This window comes from Mustela putorius, unplaced genomic scaffold (assembly GCF_011764305.1).
Source record: "Mustela putorius furo isolate JIRA1106 unplaced genomic scaffold, ASM1176430v1.1 tig00000640_pilon_pilon_pilon, whole genome shotgun sequence".
Lineage (NCBI taxonomy): Eukaryota > Metazoa > Chordata > Mammalia > Carnivora > Mustelidae > Mustela > Mustela putorius.
In genome coordinates, this window is record NW_025421432.1 from 6,995,686 (window position 1) to 7,009,601 (window position 13,916).

The 13,916-nt window shown below is 35.1% G+C and overlaps 1 long non-coding RNA gene across 1 annotated transcript; it reads left to right on the top strand.

Annotated features, from left to right (window-relative positions):
• The first annotated feature begins 52 nt into the window (after positions 1 to 52).
• On the top strand, positions 53 to 13,177 carry LOC123392860. Its single transcript, XR_006607548.1, has 4 exons — positions 53 to 151; positions 4,621 to 4,652; positions 11,460 to 11,677; positions 12,731 to 13,177. It is a non-coding gene; the product is annotated as an uncharacterized LOC123392860 (long non-coding RNA).
• Positions 13,178 to 13,916: the final 739 nt, after the last annotated feature.

Below are 13,916 nucleotides of genomic sequence, written 5' to 3' on the forward strand. Positions count from 1 at the left end.
CCTTCGGCCAATACCCTTTTCAGACTTCTGCATCCTGTAATTGTTTCTTGAGAGAAGAAGGAAGAGTTGAAGCTCTCATGCTCAGAATGCCCATGGGAACACATTGCAGATGTGAACTTCAACTGCTGGATGTGTCAGAGCTGAAAATGCTGTAAGTCACAAGCGGAAATCCTTAAACTCCGAAGAAAAAATAGGAAAGTTATTTTGGAACATGGGCAGTGCCTGAGTGAGGCAAGTTGTGGTATTAAGATTGGTGTCTGAAAAAAAGCAAGGCAGAGAGAAGTACCAAAAAAAAAAAAAAAAAAAAAAAAGAATGTGAGGACTTTGAAAGCAAACTTCATGTGTTTGACAGTTTTAATTAAAACTGAACTTGTAATGTCTATTCAAGCCAAGTTAAGAAAACTGATAAATTCTCACAGTACAACTGCTTTATAGAATAGTGCAGTGTTTTGTTTTGTTTCGTTATACAGCGCTATTTGGATAGTTACCTCAACTCGTTATCTCCCTCATGTGAATGTAATCTTTAAAATCACTGAAATTCCATCTTTTGTCTTCTCACCTCTTACTTCCTGTTTCCTACACAACTAAGCAGAAGTCAATTTAATTTACTTTCACCTTTCCTTTCTCCTTATTTAGCCAAAAGCATATGTTTCAATAGTTATAGTACAAATTCTGCTAGTAAGCATTATATACTTGAGGCATTGTGATAAAAATCATTACTTGTCCTAATATAAATAACCAGCTTCAAATAGCTGGGATTTTCAGTGAATCTTCATTTTTAATTCACTGGTTTAACCTCACCTGTGTAGCGTCACCAATACCTCAGACATGAGATTTGACTTAAAGGGAATCCTGCTGCACATAGAGCTGTTGAGTTAAAATTTTAAAAAAGTAATAAACTCTGTATATCTTGTGTATATCATTCACTTAAATTCCTTTAAACCATTAAACTGATAGATGCCCTCCAGATGCATCTTAACTGCTCAGAAAAATTTCAACAGAAAATAGACTGTGAAATGGTACAATTTCCTTCATTTAGGAGGCCTAGCACGTCTAGCTTCATTGTGCTAAGTTTTGCTAAGTTTTACCCCCGGGGGGAGAGATAGGACAAATCTGGGGGAGGCCAAGTATTATCTAATAAAGCACCTCCCTTATTTAAGGCTTCTCTTACTACACCATTCTTACTGTTTTCCACCAGTTATAAGGAGTACTTTTTGTTGCCAAATACTTCAATCTATTAATCATAGTCAGTTCTTCCTTTTCCAGTCCATTTTTCTGAGATATATTGCTATAGGAAATTGTTCATTTCATCCAAGTTTTCAGATTTACTGGTTTAGAGTTGCTGATAAAATAGTCTTATTCTCATTTATTTTTGCATTTATTCATGGTTTTGATTAATATATTTATTTGCCTCTTCTAGTTTTTCCTCTTGATTAATCACACCAGAAGCTTATCTACTTGGTTTGTGTTGTTTTCAGTTTTGCTTATCTCCACACTTTATTGCCTTCCTACTTCTTTCTTTGGGTTCATTGTGTTCTCTTTTCAAAACATACTCAATTGCATATGTAGATCCTTTCAGGCTTTCTTCTATTCTAATAGAAACACCAAAGTTACAATTCTCAGAACACGATTTTCCACACATTCCACAATTTTAAATATGAAATATTTTTGTTATCATTCAGTTCAAAAATCTTTCTAATTTTCATAATGATTTCTTTTTTTAACCATGACTTATCTGGAAATATATTATAAAATGTACAAATATACATATTTTATTAATTTATATTTTTAAACTCTAACATAACTGAATTGTGGTCAGAGAATTTGCATTATGGAATACCTTTACTGTGAAATGTGTTAAGATTTACTTTAGGGGCACCCGGGTGGCTCAGTGGGTTAAGGCCTCTGCCTTTGGCTCAGGTCATGATCCTGGGGTCCTGTGATTGAGCTCCACATCAGGCTCTCTGCTCAGCGGCAAGCCTGCTTCCTCCTCTCTCTCTGCCTACTTGTGATCCCTCCCTGTCAAATAAATAAATAAAATCTTTTAAAAAAAGATTTACTTTATAACTCAATGTAAAATTTCTAAACCTATTTGAAATACTAAAATTTGTGGGGCGCCTGGGTGGCTCAGTGGGTTAAAGCCTCTGCCTTCGGCTCAGGTCATGATCCCAGGGTCCTGGGATCGAGCCCTGCATCGGGAGCCTGCTTCCTCCTCTCTCTCTGCCTGCCTCTCTGCCGACTTGTGATCTCTGTCTGTCAAATAAATAAATAAAATCTTAAAAAAAAAAAGAAGTATTAAAATTTGCCCTTTTGAACAGGACTTTTGACCACTGCTCCTATTTCATTAAGGATTGTTGATCTATAATGTTTCCTATTTTTAGCTGGACCAATTTTGATCTTTTGTATTTTTTCCAAAAAATTTTCTCTGGTTTTCAACATGCTAGTACCATTTGTGGAAGGATAGAATCTAAGAGATAAGGACTCTCTGGTGTGTCCTGACAGGAGAGTTATAAATGAGATCCCTAGGTTTCTAGAGCAAGTACATGCCTTTTATAGCATAAAAAGCAGAACCTTATTTAACATTTCATTGGTAACTCTTGGCACGATACTGGGGATCATAGGATAGGAAGTCATGATGCAACTCATTTTCATCTGACCCACCAAGTCATAAGGTAGGGCAGGCACAGCACCAATGCATTAAACTATGGAAATGGTCTCTCTGAGGTTGGGCCTGAGCGATCAGGTAGCCAATCTGTCACCCATACTTCAGCATTTTGTCTCCTTCAGGTTAGCCACCACTTTGGGTTTCCTCATAAACAGATAAGGAAGAAGGAAAAACTCTGGATTGTTATCTTTTTCTAAATTTCATGACAATGTTTATTAGAATTTTAAGGTCACAATGACTTTTTCCCTCAATTTTATTGAGGTACAATTGATTGTATAAGTTCAAGGTATACAAATTAGTGAGTTGATGCAGGCATATATTGTGAAATGAGTACCACAGTAAGTAGTAAACATTCATCACCTCACATAGCTATAAGTTTTTTTTTCCTTTTAAGATGTACTCTCTAAGCAACTTTCAAATATAAAATACAGTATTATTACCTATAATCACCATGCTGTACATTATGTCTCCAAGACTTATTTGTCTTATAACTAGAAGTTTGTACCCTTTGGGACCCCCTGGGTGGCTCAGTCATTAAGCTTCTGCCTTAAGCTCAGGTCATGATCCCACTGTCCTGGGATAGAGCCCTGCTCCGGCTCCCTGCTTGGCGGGAGGCCTGCTTCTCCCTCTCCCACTACCCCTGTGTTGCCTCTCTCGCTGTGTCTCTCTCTGTCAAATAAATAAATAAAATCTTTAAAAAAAAAAAAAAAAGACGTATGTACTCTTTGACAAGCTTCTCCCATTTTGCCTACTCTCCAACTCCTGCCTCTGGCAACCACAAATATGATCTCTGTTTCTGTGAGTGTGTGTGTGTGTGTGTGTGTGTGTGTTTAGATTCTGTGTATAACTGAAACCATACAGTATTTGTATTTCTCTGAGTTATTTCACTTAGCATAATGCAAATCAAACCAAATACAAACGCAAACCAAAACCACAATGAGATATCACCTCACACCTGTTAGAATGACGATCATTTAAAAAAAATTTTTTGTTCTGATATTTTTGAATATAAAGTCAAGGATATATCCTACTAGACTTAATATAATAAGGTTTAAAAAATAATAATGGTTGGAGTACATATCAAATGCCTTTTTGACCTCTGTGAAGATGATTAACACTTTTTTTCTTTTAACTTATTATTAAGGAAATGATATTAATAAAGGTGGAGGTTAACGTGGGTGGGAAAGGGATTATATGTATTACATGTCTTTATTTGTACACCTGTACTGTTTAGTTAAGTAAATGCTTAATAATTGGTTTTTGAGTGATTTTGCTTTTATAGCTTGCCAGGAAATTTTATGGTATTATGTGTGCAACTATGTGGTAAAGAAGAATAAGAATTTTAGAGACAGAGAAATCACTTTAGAAGCAACTACAGTATTCTAGTGAGAAAGCAATACACACTGATTTGATTAAAAATGTTCTAATTGGTCTCTAGAATTTTCCACATTCTAGGTAGTAGGAATGTTTCCGCATGTTATTTCCTAACTTTTCTTTAATACCCCAATGTTTCCAGAGAATTTAGACTTACGGCTTGATTAGAATCAGTTCTTTTTTGTTGTTGTTCTCTTTTTGTAAGTGGGAACTCCTCAAACGTCATTCTGTGCTGATTATACCCCTTCATATCAGGAAACATTTACTTTGTGGCTTTTCATGAAGCTGAGATTGTTCACTTAGTTCAAATAGTGAAAGCTTGATCTCTTCATTTCAGATTTCCCCATGAACTTTTCATATATTGTTTTAACTAACCATTGATGACCTTTGCCTGAGTCATTTACTTCTTAAAGAACTGCAAAAATGGTAACTTTCTAATTATATCATTTGCTTGCTCATATTAGGTGGAATTTTTCAGTGGAAAAAATACTTCATCTACTAGGGCTATTTGCTTTCTGTATGATACAGTTTATATAGAAAGGACAATGGCTTGACATTTTTCTTTTATTATTAATTTACAGAGAAATAGCTGGTGCCCTAGTAACCCCCAGTGGTAAGTGGTTTGTTTCTGTTATTTTTTAATATATTTGACATATAACTTTGTGTGAGTTTAAGGTGTACAATTTATTAATTTGGTACATTTATATATCGCAATGCTGTTGCCACCATAGCGATATTTATCATCTCTACCACATCTCATAATTACCTTTACTTTTTAGTAGTTTTACTAAGTTTTCGTGTCCTTAGCAAATTCGATGATTGTAAGTAAAATATTGTTGTCTATATTTGTTATACCATGCATCAGATCTTTATGGCCTATTTACTACTCTTTGCAAGTTTGTACCCTGAAACAACATTAGTCTTATCCCCTAGCCCCCTATCGCTGGTTTTTATGGGTTTGATTTTTTAGATTCCTCATGTAAGTGACCCATACAGAACTTGCCTTTCTCTGACTTTTCACACTTAGCCTAACATATTCAATGTCCACAAGTTTTGTTACAAATGACAGGATATCCTTCTTTCTCATGGCTGAGAAATATTCCATTGTATTTGTGTTTCGTGTGTGAACACAATATACATATATGTTATATACATACCATATGTATGTATACTATGGTTGTTTCCATATCTTGGTAAATTGTTTTTAAATTCTCTTCATGGAAGATGAAGATGAAGATGTGGGGAACAGTTGTTTATCCATTTTTCTTTTTATTCTTAATAATCAGGTTGTAAACATTTTTAAAAAATGACCCCAAACTCTGTATTCAGTTTTGTAAATCTATTTAAATGATCGTTTATACATATCTTTGTGTCTCGTTGTTTTCAATGTTCACTGTTAATAATATCAAGCAGTGATTTCTACATTGCTGATTTCTTAATTTGATTTCACCCATTGTGTTTAGACCTAAATGATATTTAAATTGTACATTTTTGGTTCCTATATGTTACACATACACACAACTCTACTAGACAACCTCAATTTCACTGTTCAGAAAATTCTTCATTTTTAAAAATTTTAATTGAATTAGCCAACTTGTACATGATTAGTTTCGGATGTTGTGTTCAATAATTTATCAGTTGCATATAACACCCAGCATAAAATTCTTCATTTAACAATTTTTTCCTTTAAAAAAAGAATTCACCAACCTGATGCTTCCTATTCACTGATGCTCTTTTCCCTCCATATTTTTCTTCCATATTATGAAACTTTTTATTTTGAAATGAACTGTATATAACACCTATGAACTATTTAAAAATGACAGTAATGTAAAAGTCCATGTGAATCTATGTGAATAATGTGAATGTTAAGAAGTGGAACACTTCATATTATTGAAGCTCTGGTGTGCTCCTCACGATATTTCTTCCTCCCTTTCTAAAATAACCAACAGCCTGAATTTTGTTACTTTCTTCCATAGTTTGGCTATTGTGGACATTGCTGCTATAAACATTCGGGTGCATGTGTCCCTTTGGATCACTACATTTGTATCTTTAGGGTAAATACCCAATAGTGCAATTGCTGGGTCATAGGGCAGTTCTATTTTCAACATTTTGAGGAACCTCCATGCTGTTTTCCAGAGTGGCTGCACCAGCTTGCATTCCCACCAACAGTGTAGGAGGGTTCCTCTTTCTCCGCATCCTCGCCAGCATCTGTCATTTCCTGACTTGTTGATTTTAGCCATTCTGACTGGTGTGAGGTGATATCTCATTGTGGTTTTGATTTGTATTTCCCTGATGCCGAGTGATATGGAGCACTTTTTCATGTGTCTGTTGGCCATCTGGATGTCTTCTTTGCAGAAATGTCTGTTCATGTCCTCTGCCCATTTCTTGATTGGATTATTTGCTCTTTGGGTTTTGAGTTTGCTAAGTTCTTTATAGATTCTGGACACTAGTCCTTTATCTGATATGTCGTTTGCAAATATCTTCTCCCATTCTGTCAGTTGTCTTTTGATTTTGTTAACTGTTTCCTTTGCTGTGCAAAAGCTTTTGATCTTGATGAAATCCCAGTAGTTCATTTTTTCCCTTGCTTCCCTTGCCTTTTGCGTTGTTCCTAGGAAGATGTTGCTGCGGCAGAGGTCGAAGAGGTTGCTGCCCGTGTTCTCCTCAAGGATTTTGATGGATTCCTTTCGTACATTGAGGTCCTTCATCCATTTTGAGTCTATTTTTGTGTGTGGTGTAAGGGAATGGTCCAATTTCATTTTTCTGCATGTGGCTGTCCAATTTTCCCAGCACCATTTATTGAAAAGGCTGTCTTTTTTCCATTGGACATTCTTTCCTGCTTTGTCGAAGATTAGTTGACCATAGATTTGAGGGTCTATTTCTGGGCTCTCTATTCTGTTCCATTGATCTATGTGTCTGTTTTTGTGCCAGTACCATGCTGTCTTGATGATGACAGCTTTGTAATAGAGCCTGAAGTCCGGAATTGTGATGCCACCAACGTTGGCTTTCTTTTTCAATATCTCTTTGGCTATTCGAGGTCTTTTCTGGTTCCATATAAATTTTAGCATTATTTGTTCCATTTCTTTGAAAAAGATGGATGGTACTTTGATAGGAATTGCATTAAATGTGTAGATTGCTTTAGGTAGCATAGACATTTTCACAATATTTATTCTTCCAATCCAGGAGCATGGAACATTTTTCCATTTTTTTGTGTCTTCCTCAATTTCTTTCATGAGTACTTTATAGTTTTCTGAGTATAGATTCTGTGTCTCTTTGGTTAGGTTTATTCCTAGGTATCTTATGGTTTTGGATGCAATTGTAAATGGGATTGACTCCTTAATATCTCTTTCTTCTGTCTTGCTGTTGGTGTAGAGAAATGCAACTGATTTCTGTGCATTGATTTTATATCCTGACACTTTACTGAATTCCTGTATAAGTTCTAGCAGTTTTGGAGTGGAGTCTTTTGGGTTTTCCACATATAGTATCATATCATCTGCGAAGAGTGATAATTTGACTTCTTCTTTGCCGATTTGGATGCCTTTAATTTCCTTTTGTTGTCTGATTGCTGAGGCTAGTTACTTTCTTATATTTCTTTGTAGCTTTAATGAATGTGTGTGTAATCACAAAACATTACATTATTTAAATTTGCCTACTTAAAATTTTATATTAAATTTATAATGCATAAATTTTCCTTCATACTTTAACTTTCTTATTTCTATGGATTTTAGAAGTCATTCATGTGACAACAACAACAACAACAAAAACAAGCCACCCAACTTAAAAATTGGCTAAAGACATGAATACATATTTTTCCAGAAAGGACATACAGAAGACTGATAAGCATATGAAAAGATGATCAACATAGCTAATCATAGGGGAAATGCAAACCAAGGCTGCAATGAGATATCACCTCATACTTGTCAAAATGGCCACCATACAAAAAACAAAGACAAAAACACAGAAAATAGGAAATGTTAGAAATAACATGGAAAAATTGGAACACTTGTGCACTGTTGACGGGAGTGTAAAATGGTGTAGAGAACAGTATAGCAGGTTTTTTTGTTTGTTTGTTTGTTTGCTTGTTTTAAGGAAAATAGAATTACCGTATAATCCAGCAATTCCACTTCTAGGTCTATACTTAACAGAGTTGAAAGCAAAAATCCTGAGGAGGTATTTGTAAACACATGTTCATAGCAAAATTATTCACAATGGTCAAAGGTAGCAGCAACTCAAATGTCCATAGATGGATGAATGGATAAACAAAATGTGGTATCTACACACAATGGGATACTGTTTAGCCTTAAAAAGAAAGAAAATTCTGACACATCTTGTAGTATGGATGAACTTTGGGGACATTATGCTTAGCCAAATAAGCCAGTCACAAAAAGGCAAATATGGTATGATTCCATTTACACAAGGTACCTAATATAGTTAAGTTTATGCAGACAGGAAGTTAGAATGGTGGTTGCCAGGGGCTGAGGGAGGGAGGATGGGGAGTTGTTATTTAATAGCTGTAGAGTACCAGTTTTGTAAGATGAAAAGCATTCTGAAGATTGATTACACAACAATATTATGCACTTAATGTGATGAAACTAAACACTCCGAAATGGTCAACATGGTAAATGATATGTTATGTCTATTTCACCATAGGTGAAAAACCTTAAAGTCATACACATGAATGTATATGCAATATCTTCATTACATTTTTAGGAATGAAATTATTTATCCTTGGGAATATTTTCAAGATCAAGATCTTGCTGTTACTTGTCCTTTTATTCTCTTTATGGGTTTTCTGTTGAAATTATTAATTTTAGTATAGTCACATTTATCAATCTTGATCTTTACGATTGGCATTTTTAAAATCTTTTTTAAGGGTACCTGAGTGGCTCAGTTGGTTAAGTGTCTGCCTTCAGCTCAGGTCATGATCCCAGGGTTCTGGGTTGAGCTCTCCGTCAGGCTCCCTGCATAGTGGGAAGCCTGCTTCTCCCTCTCCCAATCCCCCTGCTTGTGTTCTCCCCCTCTCTGTTTGTCAAATATATAAATAAAATATTTTTTAAAAATCTTACTTAATATGTCTTTCCGTACCATGAAATATTCTTCTTCTTATTAAATGTTTCAAAGGTCTGTACGCTATTTAAGCCCTTAATCCATCTAAAATTGATTTTGTGAAGCAGGATATTTACTTACTTTTTACCCCATAGAGATAGCAAAATGTCTCTATAGCATTTACTAAATAGTATCTTCTTTCCCACTGATTTGCATTTACAACTCTGTCATGAATCAAGTTTTTAGATTTCCATGAGTCTAGTTTTAGGGCTCTCGTTTGTTTTTCTATGATTGCATTTTTATCTCTACAGCTTCTTCTTCCTCTTCTCCTTCTTCTTCTTCTTCTTCTTCTTCTTCTTTTTAAATTTATTTTCAGCATAACAGTATTTATTATTTTTTCACCACACCCAGTGCTCCATGCAATCCGTGTCCTCTATAATACCCACCATCTGGTACCCCAACCTCCCACCCCCCCACCACTTCAAACCCCTCAGATCGTTTTTCAGAGTCCATAGTCTCTCATGGTTCACCTCCCCTTCCAATTTTCCCCAACTCCCTTCTCCTCTCTAACTCCCCATGTCCTCCATGCTATTTGTTATGCTCCACAAATAAGTGAAACCATATATCATATCAAAAAATGGGCAGAAGATATGAACAGACACTTCTCCAAAGATGACATACAAATGACTATCAGACACATGAAAAAATGTTCATCATCACCAGCCATCAGGGAGATTCAAATTAAAACCACATTGAGATATCACCTTACACCAGTTAGAATGGCCAAAATTAACAGGACAGGAAACAACATGTGTTGGAGAGGATGTGGAGAAAGGGGAACCCTCTTCCACTGTTGGTGGGAATGCCAGTTGGTGCAGCCTCTTTGGAGAACAGTGTGGATATTCCTCAAGAAATTAAAAATAGAACTTCCCTATGACCCTGCAATTGCACTCCTGGGTATTTACCCCCAAAGATACAGATGTCGTGAAAAGAAGGGCCATCTGTACCCCAATGTTTATAGCAGCAATGGCCACGGTCGCCAAACTGTGGAAAGAACCAAGATGTCCTTCAATGGACAAATGGATAAGGAAGATGTGGTCCATATACATTATTTGGTATTGTGCCTCCATCAGAAAGAATGAATACCCAACTTTTTTTTTAATTATTTTTTTATTTTTTATAAACATATATTTTTATCCCCAGGGGTACAGGTCTGTGAATCACCAGGTTTACACACTTCACAGCACTCACCAAAGCACATACCCTCCCCAATGTCCATAACCCCACCCCCTTCTCCCAAACCCCCTCCCCCCAGCAACCCTCAGTTTGTTTTGTGAGATTAAGAGTCACTTATGGTTTGTCTCCCTCCCAATCCCATCTTGTTTCATTTATTCTTCTCCTACCCACTTAAGCCCCCATGTTGCATCACCACTTCCTCATATCAGGGAGATCATATGATAGTTGTCTTTCTCTGCTTGACTTATTTCGCTAAGCATGATACGCAACATGAATACCCAACTTTTATAGCTTCTCCCTCTGCCCCTCCTCCTGCTCATGCTCCCTCCCCCCCCTCTCAAATGAATAAATAAATAAAATCTTTAGAAAATAAATTAAGTTTCTTCTATTCCCAGTGCAGTTATTTACATGAATTTATGTTGACTTACAGCTAGTGCTAATTTGGTTAAAATAATTGGCTAAAGTAATGGTATGATTTTTCTCCTTTAATTTGTTAAAGGAGATACTTTATGCTGAGTTATGTTGATAGATTCTCTAGGGCTAGACAAACTTGGTCATTAAACATTATTTTTTATATACATTTCTGGATTTGGTTCATTATGCTTTTCTTAAGATAATTCATTAATTACATTGGTTTGCAATGTTCCTTTTCTTCCACTGCCTTTGTTTGGTCATGCTGTCAAAGTTTCACTAGCCATTTAAAATTTGTGGTGGAAAAAAAAAATAAAAATAAGTAAAATGTGTGGTGATATTTTCTCTTTATTCTCTGGAAGAGTTTGTGTAAAATTGAAGTTAGATGTTATGATATTTTCTTTGAATCAAGTTTATTAAATAAATGATTCACTTTCTTTAATGTTTATAGGTACTTTTCCTATCCATTTGTGTCATGATCTCTGTAAGTTTTTTTGATGGATATTACTAGAGGCTTCTTCTGGTTTGTATTTATGTTGTTTATGCTACATTCTTTTAAATTTCCTCCAAACTTAATACTCTTTTTTCATACATGTTATCATTAAGTTGTATTGCTTTTATTTTTTTTTAATGTGTTAAGTCTATTATTTATTTTATTCTTTCCATCTCTTTATTGTATCTTCTCTTGAAAAAAAAAAAGCTTGCCCATATTTTGGGTTCCTTTTTGCAGGTATGAGGAAGGATTACACTTAACCACACTTTGAGGTTAAAGTGTGGCCACCTGACTTGCACTGGCCAGTGAAACACGAGGATTTGTGACTCATGTCACCCCGCCCAGATGTGCAAATCTTCATGACCTCTCTCACTGCTGTGACACATGCAGAAGCTTTTTGTTGAGAGAGGGGAGGTTGTGGGACCTCTGTCAGCCTGAGATGCTGAGTGGCTCCAGTAAGTAAGAATCTGTCTGTCAACTCTTCGTGATATAAAGTATAAGTTAGAAATAATGTTATGTTACTTTTAGTCACTGATACCTTGATTTTTGTTTCATAGCATATCTAGCTTTTCTTGACTCTTAAAACAACATATTAGCATTTGTTGTAACTCATAATACTGCTTGGGTTTCTATTATATTATTTTATATGTTTTCCTGTGTGTTTGGAATATTTTATAATATTTAAAATTTAAGTTAAAAATAATAGTAAAAAATGATGGTAAAAGAACGTTTTCATGTTCATATATATTTACTTTATTTTAAGGAATAGGGAATTATAGGCTTGTATTGAACAATATGTTCTAGGTCAAAATTGCAAAGCATATCCCTATATATTTAATTCAAATTCCTAGCACATTAAAACACTTTCATTTTCATTACTTAAATTCAGTTTCTCTCTGTACTTTAATATAGAGGGTTACTAATTAGTGTGCTTGGTTTCTGGTCTCAGGTTCCTTGCCCTGGGCCATATTCTGGGAGAGAAACTGTTACCCTGCTACAATCCCTGCAACCAAAAACTTGAGAAATGTTTAGGTCTCATGGCTTTGAAAACTGAATTTCATGTAGTAGTAATCTATTCATTAGTTCATTTTTATCTCTATATTCCAGGAATTATGATAGAAAGACCCTGCCATCAGGAAGCTTATAGATCAGTAAATAAGAGATCATGGGCCATTTCCTCTAGAGTTTCACAGACTCTAAATCAGTTTTTTATTAAGTTTTTATTAAGCTCTGGGAATCTCCATGCCAAGTAGACACTAGAAATAGAGACTCTTAAAAATTTCTGACAGAAAACTTTTTATTCTTCCCCAGAGCCCAATCAAAAATAAGCTTATCAGAAACAACCAGAAATTCTTGTCTCTTCTTGACCTACTGGGGAGATTTTCGTGAATCTTTTCTTTTTCAAATCCTTTTTTTTTTTTTTTTTTTGAGTGATCCTTTGCTGACTACAGGCTTTATGTAATATTTTCTGTTGTGACAGATGAAATACTATCCCTTTTTATGTTTAGAGTGTTCCTAGAAATCAGCAATGAAAACTCCAAAACCTCAATAGAAATATGGGCAAAAGAACAAAAACAAAGAGTTCAGAGAACAAGATTCTTAAATGTATGGAAAGATACCCATCACCATGCATAACAAAATAAAGTGTGAGATGCCATTTTTCATCTAGGAGATGAGAAAAAAATTCCAAAATTTTGACATGGGCTTAGTGCATCAGCTTGTAGAAGAGACGTGCTTTACAACACTGGTTCAGACTGTCAAATGGTACAATCTCTACAGAGGACAATCAAGCAGTCTTTCTCTCTCAAAATAAAACATGGATTTTTTCTATGATCCAAGGAAACCACTTCTAGGAATTAATTGTACCAATATATTTACAAATATACATTATGATGTAATTACATGTTTGTATGCTGCAAGAACCCGTATCCATCAATAAACAATTATTTTCTGCACAAATGAATACTCTCTGGTGTTTTAAAAGACAAAGAAAATCTCCAAGGATGGATATAGAAATATCTCCAAGATACACTGTTAACTGAAAACAACATCAAATCTCACAAGATGTAGCCTACAAAAGGTAGGCTACACTTTGGGTCTGAAGGAAGAACAACTACTTATATGGCCTAGGAGTCATAAAGAATCATAACTAATAAAATACATTATTTATAGGAAGGAGGGGAATTGATGGGTGGAGAAGGGGGTACTTACATAACCCCTCTATAAAATATAAAATATAAAATAAAATAAAAACTATGTAAGTTTTTACTTACATAGTTTTTTTACTTACTTACATAGTTTTTATTTTAGAACCATGTAGATACATAATCAATTAAAAACTGAAGTATAAAATAATAACAACAAACTATAGTTCTTAGTTGTTCAAGCCTCTGTAAGGTGGAAGATTTCTTTGGGCTGCTCAGGTGCTTATAACTCAGGCTTTAAATGTTCACTTTTTGAAAGCTGACAGGTTTTTGTTTTGTTCTGTTTTGTTTTTGTCTTTTTTCCCCTCACTTTTTTCTTGTGAGCTCACCTATGCATTTAAAACTTTAAAAGGGGGCTCCCAGGTGATTCAGTTGGTTGAATCCAATTCTTGATTTCAGCTCAGGTCATGATCTAAGGGTCATGAGATTGAGGCCCACTTTGGGCTCTGTGCTCAGTGGGGAGTCTGCTTGAGATTCTCTCCCTTTCCCT